Here is a 12878-nt window from a genome sequence, read left to right on the forward strand (position 1 = left end):
TGTATAATACGTATCATTAACCCTCGTCCCGTTAGTTTCGCGGGGCTGTAATATTTCGTATTTGTTTTGGCCGGTAATGCTGAATGATTTAAACCGAGCGTGGTCACACGGGCTATAAGTGTATTATCACCGAACCTGTACACATAAATTATAACGAATTAGTATTTATTTAAGATTCTATCTGCGTTATATATGTATTTATATACTTGAATACCTGCAGCAGGTATAAATTATGCACATTTTTCTTATCTTACGAAATAAGTAGGTATTTTGGAGAGCAAAGTCCGTTTAATTATTTATTCGCTACATCTGCAGCATATGCATTTATTATGTTTGACAATATGCCGTTATACATACCAAGTTTGTAATGGCCTTAAGTGGACGTAACTTATTAGAGATTTGCTTTATTCATAAAATACTGTTGTGTTTTTCGTATAGTAACCTATCTGCTCATCATTAATGTGCACAGAATAGTGATGGGAATTTTATGGAAAAACAAAATAGTGGTAAAATTATTTAAATATTATTTTTTTTTTAATTAAAATGTGTTCGGTCAAAGTATAAATATTAAACAACATAGTACATTATATTATTTATATTTATTTATTCAAAAATATTATTACGCGTTTTGTTGCGATATATTATTAATTTAGTTTATCTTTATAGTTTATAATAATATTATGTTATATATACATCCACTTTTACTTGTGAACCAAATATTATCTAAAACATATTATTCGCACAATTAAAATTTAAGTGAGAAGTCGCTCCATTTTATAAACGGTACAAAAAACATCTGTAAGATGTATAATGTTTATGTATATATTAACATTACCGGGTAAATTTATCGAACACGCATCACTAATCATATTACACGTTAATGCATGCACACGCGCGAAAATGTTTTTTTTTCTAAAAGTATAATATACTTACCTGATTTTTGTCCACACTACCAATTGCTTTATTTATCAAATACGAATTCGGAAAACAAAATTTGTGGTTTCCCCACGTTAATTTATCGTTAATTTATTTCAATTACACTAAATTATTTAAACTAATAGCTCAAATTTCAAAAACTGGAAATCGAATTTTATGGGAGTTAAATGTAAAAATGTGAAAAATTGGATTTCAATTTAACTTATTAAAAATTGAAATCTGTTATAAAAATATGTAGTTATTTATAAGTTTGAACAATTTGATGTACCCAATAACTGTTGTATACGTTTTGTTATGAAATATGCAGTTATTTATAAGTTTGAACAATTTGATGTACCCAATTGTTGTATACGTTTTGTTATGAAATAATACCTGTTTGCAGACTTAACCTAATCTAATCTTCATAAATCATAATAAGGATTTTATTTATAGATTTTTAAATTATAATTTTTTATAGCTATTTAAGCTTTTGTAATTACACATAATAATAATTATTATGATTATAACAAGTTATATTTATAGATATAATATAACGTACATATTGAATTTATATACCTATAAATTACCTATTACATATATGTTTATATTACGTACCAGTCAATGTGTGTTTCAACTTACATAAGATAAAAATTGATATATTTTTGATCAATAGGAAATGCTCACTTCACTAATCAAGGACTAATTTCATAGTGAAGTAGCACGAATTTTATTATTTTTTCAAGAGCTGATCACAATTTTAAATTTTACCGCTTATTTTAAACAAAAATGACCCTGCGTTATAACAAATACAAATTACTATGAAATTGATGCCAACTAATTTATTGTAATATGATAAAAAGTTTTGAATAATATGACAAAAGTATTACGAAAAAGAAAATTTACCTACGTAATTTAATATTAATTTTTATAGTTAATACGAAGTTGGGTCTGCTAACTGCTTAAATATTTATGTTTTCCGGTTATAAGTAAATTTGTTATACATTAATACATTAACTACGTTATCATCCTGGAGTTACTATTATTCTTCGGATTTAATTTATACAAATTATAGGTACTAGAAACACCGTGAACAATTATTACGATGACATTAAATTTAATTGCCAAGCTAAATTTGAATAATATAATATATTATAGTATAAGATATATATAACATATAAACCCGTCGTTTTAATCTATATAAACATAAGTCAAAACTCTACTATGTTTTGATGTTGTTGGCATACATTATCATAGCAGAAATATGTTTTCTAAATGAAATGTGAAGTTTTGTTATCCAAATTTATATAATGTATTATAACTTAATATTTCCTTTTATTGTATTGTCATCGGCGATCGAAGATGATGGTTATAATTGCTTGAATTTAAAATACTCTTATTTTATGTATTTTAAATGTTTGCATAGCATTTTTTAATCAATTTTGAAATATTATCAATACGTATATTATTGTATGTATTACATTTAGTATAAACTATATATACGTATATATACGTGGTGTTTAAACAATAAATTAAAAGACAATTAATTTCTCGTTAAAATATATTGCAATGTATGATAATAAATTATAAAATTTATAACTGTGTATATTTTATTAACAGTAAACTAAAGTGAAGTTTTGTAATCTGTTTAAGAGAACTGAACAACCAATTTTTAATTATGCGCAATATTAAACATTTCATAAAATAATTCCATCGTTAAAACTTAAAATTTTAATTTACTGAATTAATTTAACTAATTAGTATGGTTAATAGTATATATTATACTATTAAATTAGTACCTAAATTAATCGATTTTAATTTTTTAAATATTTAAAGGGTTTTCACTTTTAATATTATAATTGCAACTATATTTTCACATACATTGTATTATCATATTATGTATTGTATGAAAGGTAAACCCAGAACGGATACAATAAAATTAGTAACAACCGCATATTCACAAGCGTGTTCAACCCATTTTACATAGGTAACACATTGTTAATAATTGCAGGTACTTATTAAATCAAATATAGTATATAATGTATATATACATATAATAATTGGATAATAAATAAAACAATATTGTATCTCTCGTTTAATATTAATTTATTCAGAAAATTATTTCAATAATTTAATTTTAAGTTTACGGTTTAAGTAATTTTGAGAATGATAAGAATTTTCTAATTTTCCAAAGCATTAAAAACTGAGCAGTTATCAATCATCTTCGTATAAAATAGATTTTAATAACTGAATCGTAAAAATATATATGTGACAATAACGATTGCAATGTAGATATTCGGTAAAATTTGTTTTTCGATACAAACAAAGTACTGCTGCAGTGATGCGAATTTTTTACAATAACAAACAGTGGTAAAACGTGTTTTTTCTCGCAATGATGTAGGGACCTACCTTTATGTATAAAAACAAAGACCCAGCGTATAGTACGGTTTTCTTTTTAATTTAAAAATATATCCGATGGCTTAATATTATATAGGCATACTCTATTATAGTAAAATGCAATTCCACCGCGTACTTATAGACCGGCTTTATATTGTATGAATATATTTTTATGGATTAGTTTTCGTTTTTAAATAAAACCGATATCGATCAAAAATTGTCGATTTTTCATGCAATCTGATAATCTGGCACGGAATAGGTAGGTACATCCACTCAAATAAGAATTTAATTTTCGTTTTGTAAAGTTGCATTGGAAAGTGTGTCATTTTTGTATACAGAAAACATAAATTACATTTTCGTACGCATTCTCTTGTGCATGTTATAATTTGTTTTACATGGTTTTTGTTAGAAGTTTCTCATTAAATAATCTATATTATATATATAAAAAAAAATAACGTTGCCTGGAAATGTAATAATATATTTTTTTCATCGTTCAATTATGACGGAGAAAAAAAATCACTACAGGTGGTGAGACTATACGTATTATATATTTATATAGTTAAACCTGACGGAAATCGTATCGCTTATACCCGTGGAGATTAAATCACTTTGACGATTTTAAACGGACCACGATATTATAGACGTTAATTATTTTGTACGTTAACATATTATAATACAATATCCATAGTATAATGTACGCGTTCCGAAATAATGAAATTTCGTTTTCAATTAAAGTAATTTCGACGACACTTATTACGGCTCAAAATAATTATAATTATATCCTGTAGCTAGTAGGATGTCAAATATTTTTATATCTATTCCGCTTTCAAAGATGATACCTATATATATTATAATAACTCGTAGAAGTATCTATAATTTACTGTCATTTCGATTTCAACTGATCAACGCAGAGGTCGGAGTTATTTTTCAGTTAGTTTGTCAAACAATAACCGAATGCCTGCATGCGTCTCGACTGTGTTAAAAAATGAGTTATTGCTTACACATGTTGAAACAGTTTTTATTATAATATAAAATAATAATAATAAATCTCATTAGCTATGCAACAGAATTGGTAACGCAATAAAGTTAAATCTACCATCATTGTAATACGAACACAGGGTCACTCGAATTTTACGTTACAAAATATTGAAAATTTCGTAAAAAAAAAAATAATAGACTAATTTATTTGTTCTTGTATTATTGTTGTATAAAATTTAAACGACCCCGAGGTATTAGCATATTATAATAATATAATACGTGTGCACGTACTACATATTATGTAGAAGTAATAATTTACCTGAAAGTCGTATGTAATATACGCATGTACTATTTACCAATATAAAAATACATCGAATAATATGCATTAAGGAGTTCATATAAACACATACGTAGGCGCAATTAAGGATGACTAGACGAGCTAAGCTGCCCAAAAGTACCTATATATTCTACAACAATTTTAGAAGTTCGAGTGTGTATAGTTAATTAGTTATAAGTTTTTATTACAGTTTTGATACATATCACTCTAATCATCGAAATTTGAAATACTTTTAAGTTATAAATAATTAATTATTCGTTGAGAAATCGATTTTTCAGATTGGACTTATCAAAAAGCATTTTGCTTAGAAATATGAAATTAAAAATGTGTACAAAAACTATAAACACTAATATGTTTTGAGAAAATTAATAATTATTTTAAAAATAATTATCTTGTCGTATAGGTAAATCGTTAATTAAAATTATATAATTAATACGTATAATATATAATAATTATTTTTTTAATATAACCATAAGATTTTATAGAAAATAGTTCACTGCATAAGACTGTGTTAGAATATTAAAAGGAGATGAATAATCACAAATCGAATTGAGGAGGCTTCCTTAATATTTGGTTCTAGTAAGTTACACTAATGTATAAACGACCTACAATAATATAATAGAATATATACAATTTAATGACGATTACATATGGCATTAAAAATAATATTCCTATTGTAGAATCGTGTAGAACATGACGTATTTGTTACTACACAGCATACGTAGGTAGATGATCGTTACATTTTCGCACGAATAATAAATCATAAAGCAAAATAATATTTAGATCGCTTTCGACGTTTGAACTCGTGTATAATATAAAATCGTCATATCGACAAAAAAAAAAAAAAACATTATGCGCTTAAGAAACCGTGGACGACAGGCTCCACTCTTACTATTATCGCTGTATGAAAAATCAATCAGGCGCAGGGCCATATTATAATATAATAGGACGTGCCGGCTAACATATATATATATATAATGGTCATTTACGACGAAAACGTTCCGGTTCCGATGCCGGACAAAAGTGTTTAAATGTAACGATCCGTCGTCCGACTCGGATCGCGGTGCTGTTCTTAACTGTCGAAAATCGTCTGCGCACGAAGGTTTAATTGTCCGATGTTTATACATCGCGGCCGGAGCCCGCAGAGCGGTGTTGTGTTGCGGACCTCCTATCCGACCCAGATAACGCACTGGGTATAATTTCTAGGTTACAGGTACGCGGGAGACGGTATGCTTATCAACCCGTAACCAGGTGACCGGGTGGATGCTTTTACGTTGCGGATATGTATAATAATATGATATGTATAACTGGTGTGTACATTATGGTAATCGATTGCACCGTGGCTAATGGCGGATCTGGCTGGGAAATCGGTCGGACCGTACTGTATACTAATATTTGCAGGGTATGCTAATATGGATCACAATGCGTGTTGTGTATTGGAAAAGAAAATTCGAAACAATGACATTGAATTATAAAATATATGCAGATATTTCGGCTACTGAAAATTGGACCTGAACTGACAGCGTTTATTCAATACGATTCGCGTTCGCTGTAAATCATCGATCGAATTGTGTGGACAAATAATTGATCACCACGGATACCATTATTATTATATAGAGTATCGTAATGACGCCTTGTGGTAATAATAATGATAATAATAGTACCTACGTGTGCTATGCATGTCCCTGAATTATATATTGTTTTGATCGATGGAATTAGAATATTTATGTTCGCCTAGTATTATAGCAAAAGAAAAAATATGTTATGTTGCAACCACGATAAGCTTTATTTTATTAAAAATTCGTCGAAACGTGTTTGTTTCACGCATTTCATTTCGAATTGATTGAAATACCCGCCTATATAGGAAATAGTAAAGCTATAGTAACACAATACAAAAACAACATTGCTAAAAACCCCGTGCTGCGAATATCATCAATAATATTATTAAATATATATACGAATCTCTGTGATATAATTATCAGTTTTATTGCAAGTTTTGTGGCCTAGCACGTCCCAATAACAAATAAAATAACAATAATACATAGGTACAGAGAGTATCGTATTTTAATGAAAACTATTCAGTTTTTCACTATTTTATTTCCTAAACAATGTAATAATAATATAATATGCGTTTGTATATGTTTTTGCTTTCCAAACAATTTACTTTCGATTTCAGTGGACATTCATACAGTTAGTAGGTATAAGTATATTCGTTTCGTGTGTTTTCGTCCGTTTCATTAGAGTATTAGACGATAGCGTCTTATTTCCCTATGGAATACACAGAAGACCCGTTTTTCTATTTGGCGTAAGAAACACAATGCAAACCAATTAAATACCACATAATATTATACAGTTATGGGAATGTACTGTGCCTCTTGAAATTGATAAAATATAACTACCTACAAAAGAAAAATAATAATTATTAGAAGTTTATTCGTTCGAACGTCGATGAATCTTTACATTGCACCTGATTAATACTACTGTTGGCAGTATTGTAGACTATTATAAAATATATACATTTTATATTATATTGTATTATTCGAAAAGCATTTATCTCTTTTTTGTAACATATATAAAGTATAATTTATGTATACGAACTGTTTGTAAAATATTACTATAGACGTATACGCATAATTTTAGTAGATGCACTAACGATACATTTTATATAATAGTAATGTATGCAAATGGAAATTTGAACAGGACTTAATGACTACATTTTTCTCTTGGCGAATCCTGAATGGTGATTATATTATAGTTTCTGTTTACGATTGCCGTTTTTGTTAAATATGTTTATATTGTATTTTTTTGAATGAAAAAATTCAATGATAGTATTTTTTACTTTTATATATAATATAAAAACATTTTTTTTTTGTTTTTTTTTATATATTTTTCAAACTTTTAGACGCTTTCCGTTGATCAACCTGTATACATTTACATAGTTAAATTTTAGTAATATATGTTTCGCAGTTTGTTCTTTAAAATTAATTTAGCGGAAAACTTTTTAAACTTCTTATGTACTTTAATGGTTATAATGATAAACGCAAGCCGTATGGTCATTAGTGTCACTAAAGCTTATAAGAAAACTTACTTACTAAAAACACTATATTGAGCCTACATTGCGTATATTAAAAGTTTAGAATTGGCTAATAACTTAACTGTTTAAATGAAAACTGTTTAGTTTCAATACAGTCTTAGAACATAAGTCTTTTTTTTATATTAGTATATTAAGTTATTATTTTCATTAAAAAATGAGTAAATATTTAACTAATTTAATAATTTTAGAGAAAGATTCAAAATCCAGTTAATAATTTAACAAGTTATAACATTAAAGAATTTAATATATCATTAAATTAATTAATTTGTGAAGTTGCGAGTGTTCTTTAATAATTTCAGATATTTAATGCATTAATTTAGTATTTATTTCAATTTTCGTTTACATAATTTAATAGATAATTTTTTATTATAAATGATTTAGAGGTACATAATATGTTTTCTTAAAAAAAAAAAATAATTATATCGTAATATTTATCTTAATAATTGATGTTTAAGATTGTTGTCGTTGAGCTTGTTTAAAATGATTTTGTTATGTTAAGAAATTGTATGATTTATAATTAACGCGACTTAAGCTTATTTAATTTTGTTAAACAGGGTAATTTAACTAATTGTTCACTGGAGAACAATCTATATTAATCTGTCAAATAATCTAACGAATAATATGTACTTAGTATGCATAATACATTAATACGTGTAGTATACTAGTATTTTATGAGACGTATATGTTTTTAATACTAATCTTCATATTTTTTTTTGTGTAGCTATTATATAATTAATTACGTTAAAATTTAAATTGGATCCTTAAAAATTGCTTTCCCATTCTTTAAGACGATTTTCACTGTTTTTTTCCTAAATTTTAGAATTTCCATTCAAATTAATAGTTTGATAATAATATAAATCAAAATCTATAGTTTGGACATGACATTTATTTTAAATTAATTTTAATTAGCTGGTTTAAATTCCAGTTAAGTTTATAACGATGCTTCATTATAATTTGGATATCATTATAATACTGCGGTATGTACATACGAGCATTTTTAATTGGTACACAAATGTACATTACCCTGCCCCCGCCATATTTTACTTTATTAATAAAAACACGATGTTACTAATCACCATGAATTTGCATGACTATTTTTGGAATTTACACGACCCTTATTTACGAGTTATTTATAAAAGAACACGAGGAGGGGTGGAATGACATTACTTCATCACCCACAATTGAAGTAATCACTAATTAACAATTTTTTTTTTACCAAATATTAGCACACCGTTAGTATAAATATTAAATTTGCACGATTTTTATTTACGAGTATTTATTTATAAAAAAAACATGAGGGATAAACAAATAATTTATATTTTTTGATTATTTTTACTTAAATTCACAGGTTTTTATTTTCAACAATTTGTAAATTTTTCATTTACTCTTTTAAATCAAAATTATATTTTAATGTAGAAGTTAATTACGTATTAGTGTTAGATAAATACGTTAAACGTAATTTTGAATTGTAGTTGGGTAATGTTTTCTAATACCCTAGTTCATGATAAGTTTTGATGTACACATATCATAAGAAATACTTACATTTGATTTTTTTTACCTTAACATTATTAAAATGTGTTACAATATAATAATTTATATATTATTATACAGACAACATACATTTACTGTGGTAATATGAAGTCCACGAAAACCGGATATTTCAAAATTGAATTTTTTTATTGACATCCTTTTATTGGGAAGTTAAATTAATTAAATTGATGTATATTACTAAATATTATATTTTTAAGTATTAATCATTTCTCGAAGAAAATAATTAGTGTAGTAGGAAAGCTTCAAATATATCTCTAGTAAGGTAATGTGACATTTCTCCAAATCTCATCTGTGAAATAATAACTTATGAATTTGGTGTCGTTGTATCATTTGCGTTATAAAAAATCTAAACTTAGACTTTATATTGGCCATCGTATAACTTACGAAAAACCTGTTACAAAAAACTTGGAGTTGTATGATGACCACACGGCAAACATTGTGCTAGTTAAGGACACAACGATGGCTAATATATACCAATATGTATGTGACAAACAAACTCATTGCAAACGCGCACAGATAGTGTCTTTCGTTTGTGTAGTTTTCGAAAATATGCGTTTTGCGTTTTGTGAAGAAATGCGTACCTTTAATGTCATCTTAATGAAGCGACAATAATTATAGTGACGGACAATGCGCACTGGCGTATTCACACTAATAATAATATATTATATATTATATATATATATATACTTACCAACTGTCATTTGGTCATTGCACATCGTACATGATAAAATCGTGATTTTTATGTACGATATTATTATGAATAATTATGTTATTATATTATTCTTCAGATATAATTGTCACAGTGGATGCTAAAGTGGATTTCCGAACGAAATTGAATATACTATAAAATCTAAATAAATCGAACCTATCGATTTTTATCATTTATTCCGATATGTATCAAAATGATAAAAATATTATATGGATTACTGTAATAATAATCAGAGCTCAAAGAATCGACATAAATTGTCTTAACTGCACGTATAAAAATGACCTAAATAGGTATGCATGCAGTAATGTTCTTAAAATATGCACTTCCTTGCATTGAAAATTACTAATATAAGTTTATTTAATAAGCCATTTGTATTTAGGCAAGTAGATACATTTTAAATTACATAATTATTATTGTGGTATTTTCCTCTTCCGTTTTCACATCTACGATCAATTTATTGTAGATACGTAGCGTAGTATATCCAATTATACGGTATAAAGAATTCAATGTACAAATCTCTGATTAATTCATTAGACGATGGTTGATGATACAATTAAAATTTATAATAAAGGTATTTTTAGTTTATTCACTAAATTTTTAATTATATTTTTTTATTTTTTTATTTTATAAGTATTTCAGTTGATATTATTATATGATATTTTATTAGTAATAAAATATGCTGTTAAAATTTGAAAAAAATATATATTATATGAATAATATTAGTAAATATATACACTAAAAACGTTTGATGTAATTTGTAAAATCATAAATGTAACATTTATATATGCTTACCTAGCGTATTAAATTTACAATGAGCAAGAAAATAAAAACTTTGTACCCGAATAATGTATATATATATAATTCCACTATATACCACATTGCTCAGTAAAAGTTTTAACAATGATAATGAAAAATAGAAAAGTTAGTTTAGGCTACTGAAGAATTTAAGCTGATTTTTGTAGAAACGCTGACACCAGTCCTACGCTATTCTCGTTACACCGTAAAACGTTTCAAAATAAACTTTAGAAGTTAAATTGCAAGTGTAACAACAATTTAGCGTAGGCATCGAAAGTTGTGAATTGGAAATTCCTATAAAAATAAAACTGCCTTGTAGTTTAATAATTAAATAATTAATATAATCATGATTCCACTATTAATTCTATAGTTAAGTATTATGTCTAAAAATTAAATGTTACTTACGTAACTTTTTTAAATAGTAAAAACAAAAATACAACGATCTTATACATTTTATATTATATAAAATATAATGTGTACTTGATTCCCACGTGCAGTTTTAGACACATAATTATTATGATTTCTTTTAAGTTGTATTATGCGTTGCAATGCAACAATATTTTCGTTGAAAATAACACAATAATGAAATGTGAGTTTTCTTTACGACTGTATTTCTTTTACACCAGCGGATACGACTATGCATAGTATAACATAATTAGAAGGATTTATGTACTGGATTTTTTAAACAATTTTTAGTATGGTCTTGTTTAAGGGCACGCCAAACCCTCATTTGTATATTCTCGGTCTTACAAGCGTGTAGCTAGTATATTTTATGTTCAGCAGTTTACGTTTAGTTTTGTTAGTTTTAACATTATTAATAAGTCAATTATTGAATTATTTTCAAATTTAAAGTTAACATAATCAGTATTCAGTGTTTTCTTTTTCTCAGTAAGTACTTTAATTTGCGAAAAATAGTATTAGGATTTGAAAATTATTATTGTTTGCTTTAAAATTAGAATATCGCAAAACCACAAAGAAAATACAGACAAGTAATGATGTCATTTTTAAATACGATGACATAACCTATATTTAATACGAGTATTACGTATATATAATATTAAAACTAACTAACAAACTTACTTAACGTTAATTGTAGTTGAAATCTTATATGCTATGTTAGTATGTTATACGCTTTTTATAAGTCAGAAAAGCAAACTGATCATGTAAAATATCCCCCTTCCTCCCAAAAATAAAATAAAAATATTGATACGAAAATTCTAAAAACATATGTGCAATTTTTTATAATTATAGTTTACAAAATATTAAAATAGTTTTCAAATTGATCGAATAATTCCAGAGTGAGGGTTTGGGTATTAGCATTAATCGTAAAAAAAATAGAGAAACTCGTTAGGTTAGGTAATGAGAGTGATCTACGAATTGGGGAAGAAGATCAGCAATAAAAATTCTTGAAGAAAATATAATAATAATACTACAATATTTTCATATTTATGTTGTCTAGTTATTATGCGTATGGGTCCGGGAAAAGCTTTTATCATATTACATAATTTATGATGACGGTTGGAAAAATTCAGAGCTGGGTCGTAACTAACACGCTCGTACAGAGAATAAAATGTCGATACGACAATAAAATGGGTCTTAATAACGACAACGACAATTAATACATCACGGTCCGCGACGGTTTTGACGTAATAACCGGTCCACGACAGTAAATCGCATTTTTATACGAACACTACAGATATACGATGCATATATATATATATAATCACGGGCGTGTTATACCGACGACAGAGACCGCAATTGTCAGCACAACAATTTATCATATAATTTAGCCGCACAGTGTCGTATCGACGGTGACTGTTGCAGTTATCGCGGTGACAATAACACTGTAAAAGTGCTATGCGACTACGTATAATAATATATTCGGGACACGCGAATTTTCCGATCGATCGCGCGCACCTACATATAAATATATACACAACATAGAGAACTGTGTGCCTATGATCGAACACGGGAAATACGGTTCACGTCGTTGGCTCGCGACTCACCGAGTTTCCATACCTACGCGTCAGACACACGACACGCGCGCACACACTTTTACCCGCGTCGTACGAAACAAAAAGTGTACACTAACACTACAGCCAGCG

The 12878-nt window shown here is 27.1% G+C and overlaps 1 protein-coding gene across 1 annotated transcript in view; it reads left to right on the top strand.

The window, feature by feature from the left end:
- The window catches only part of LOC132921982 (cadherin-89D), a 45285-nt gene that overhangs the window by 15137 nt on the left and 17270 nt on the right, over nucleotides 1–12878 (top strand). The window lies entirely within an intron of this gene.

Source organism: Rhopalosiphum padi, chromosome 1, assembly GCF_020882245.1.
Source record: "Rhopalosiphum padi isolate XX-2018 chromosome 1, ASM2088224v1, whole genome shotgun sequence".
NCBI lineage: Eukaryota > Metazoa > Arthropoda > Insecta > Hemiptera > Aphididae > Rhopalosiphum > Rhopalosiphum padi.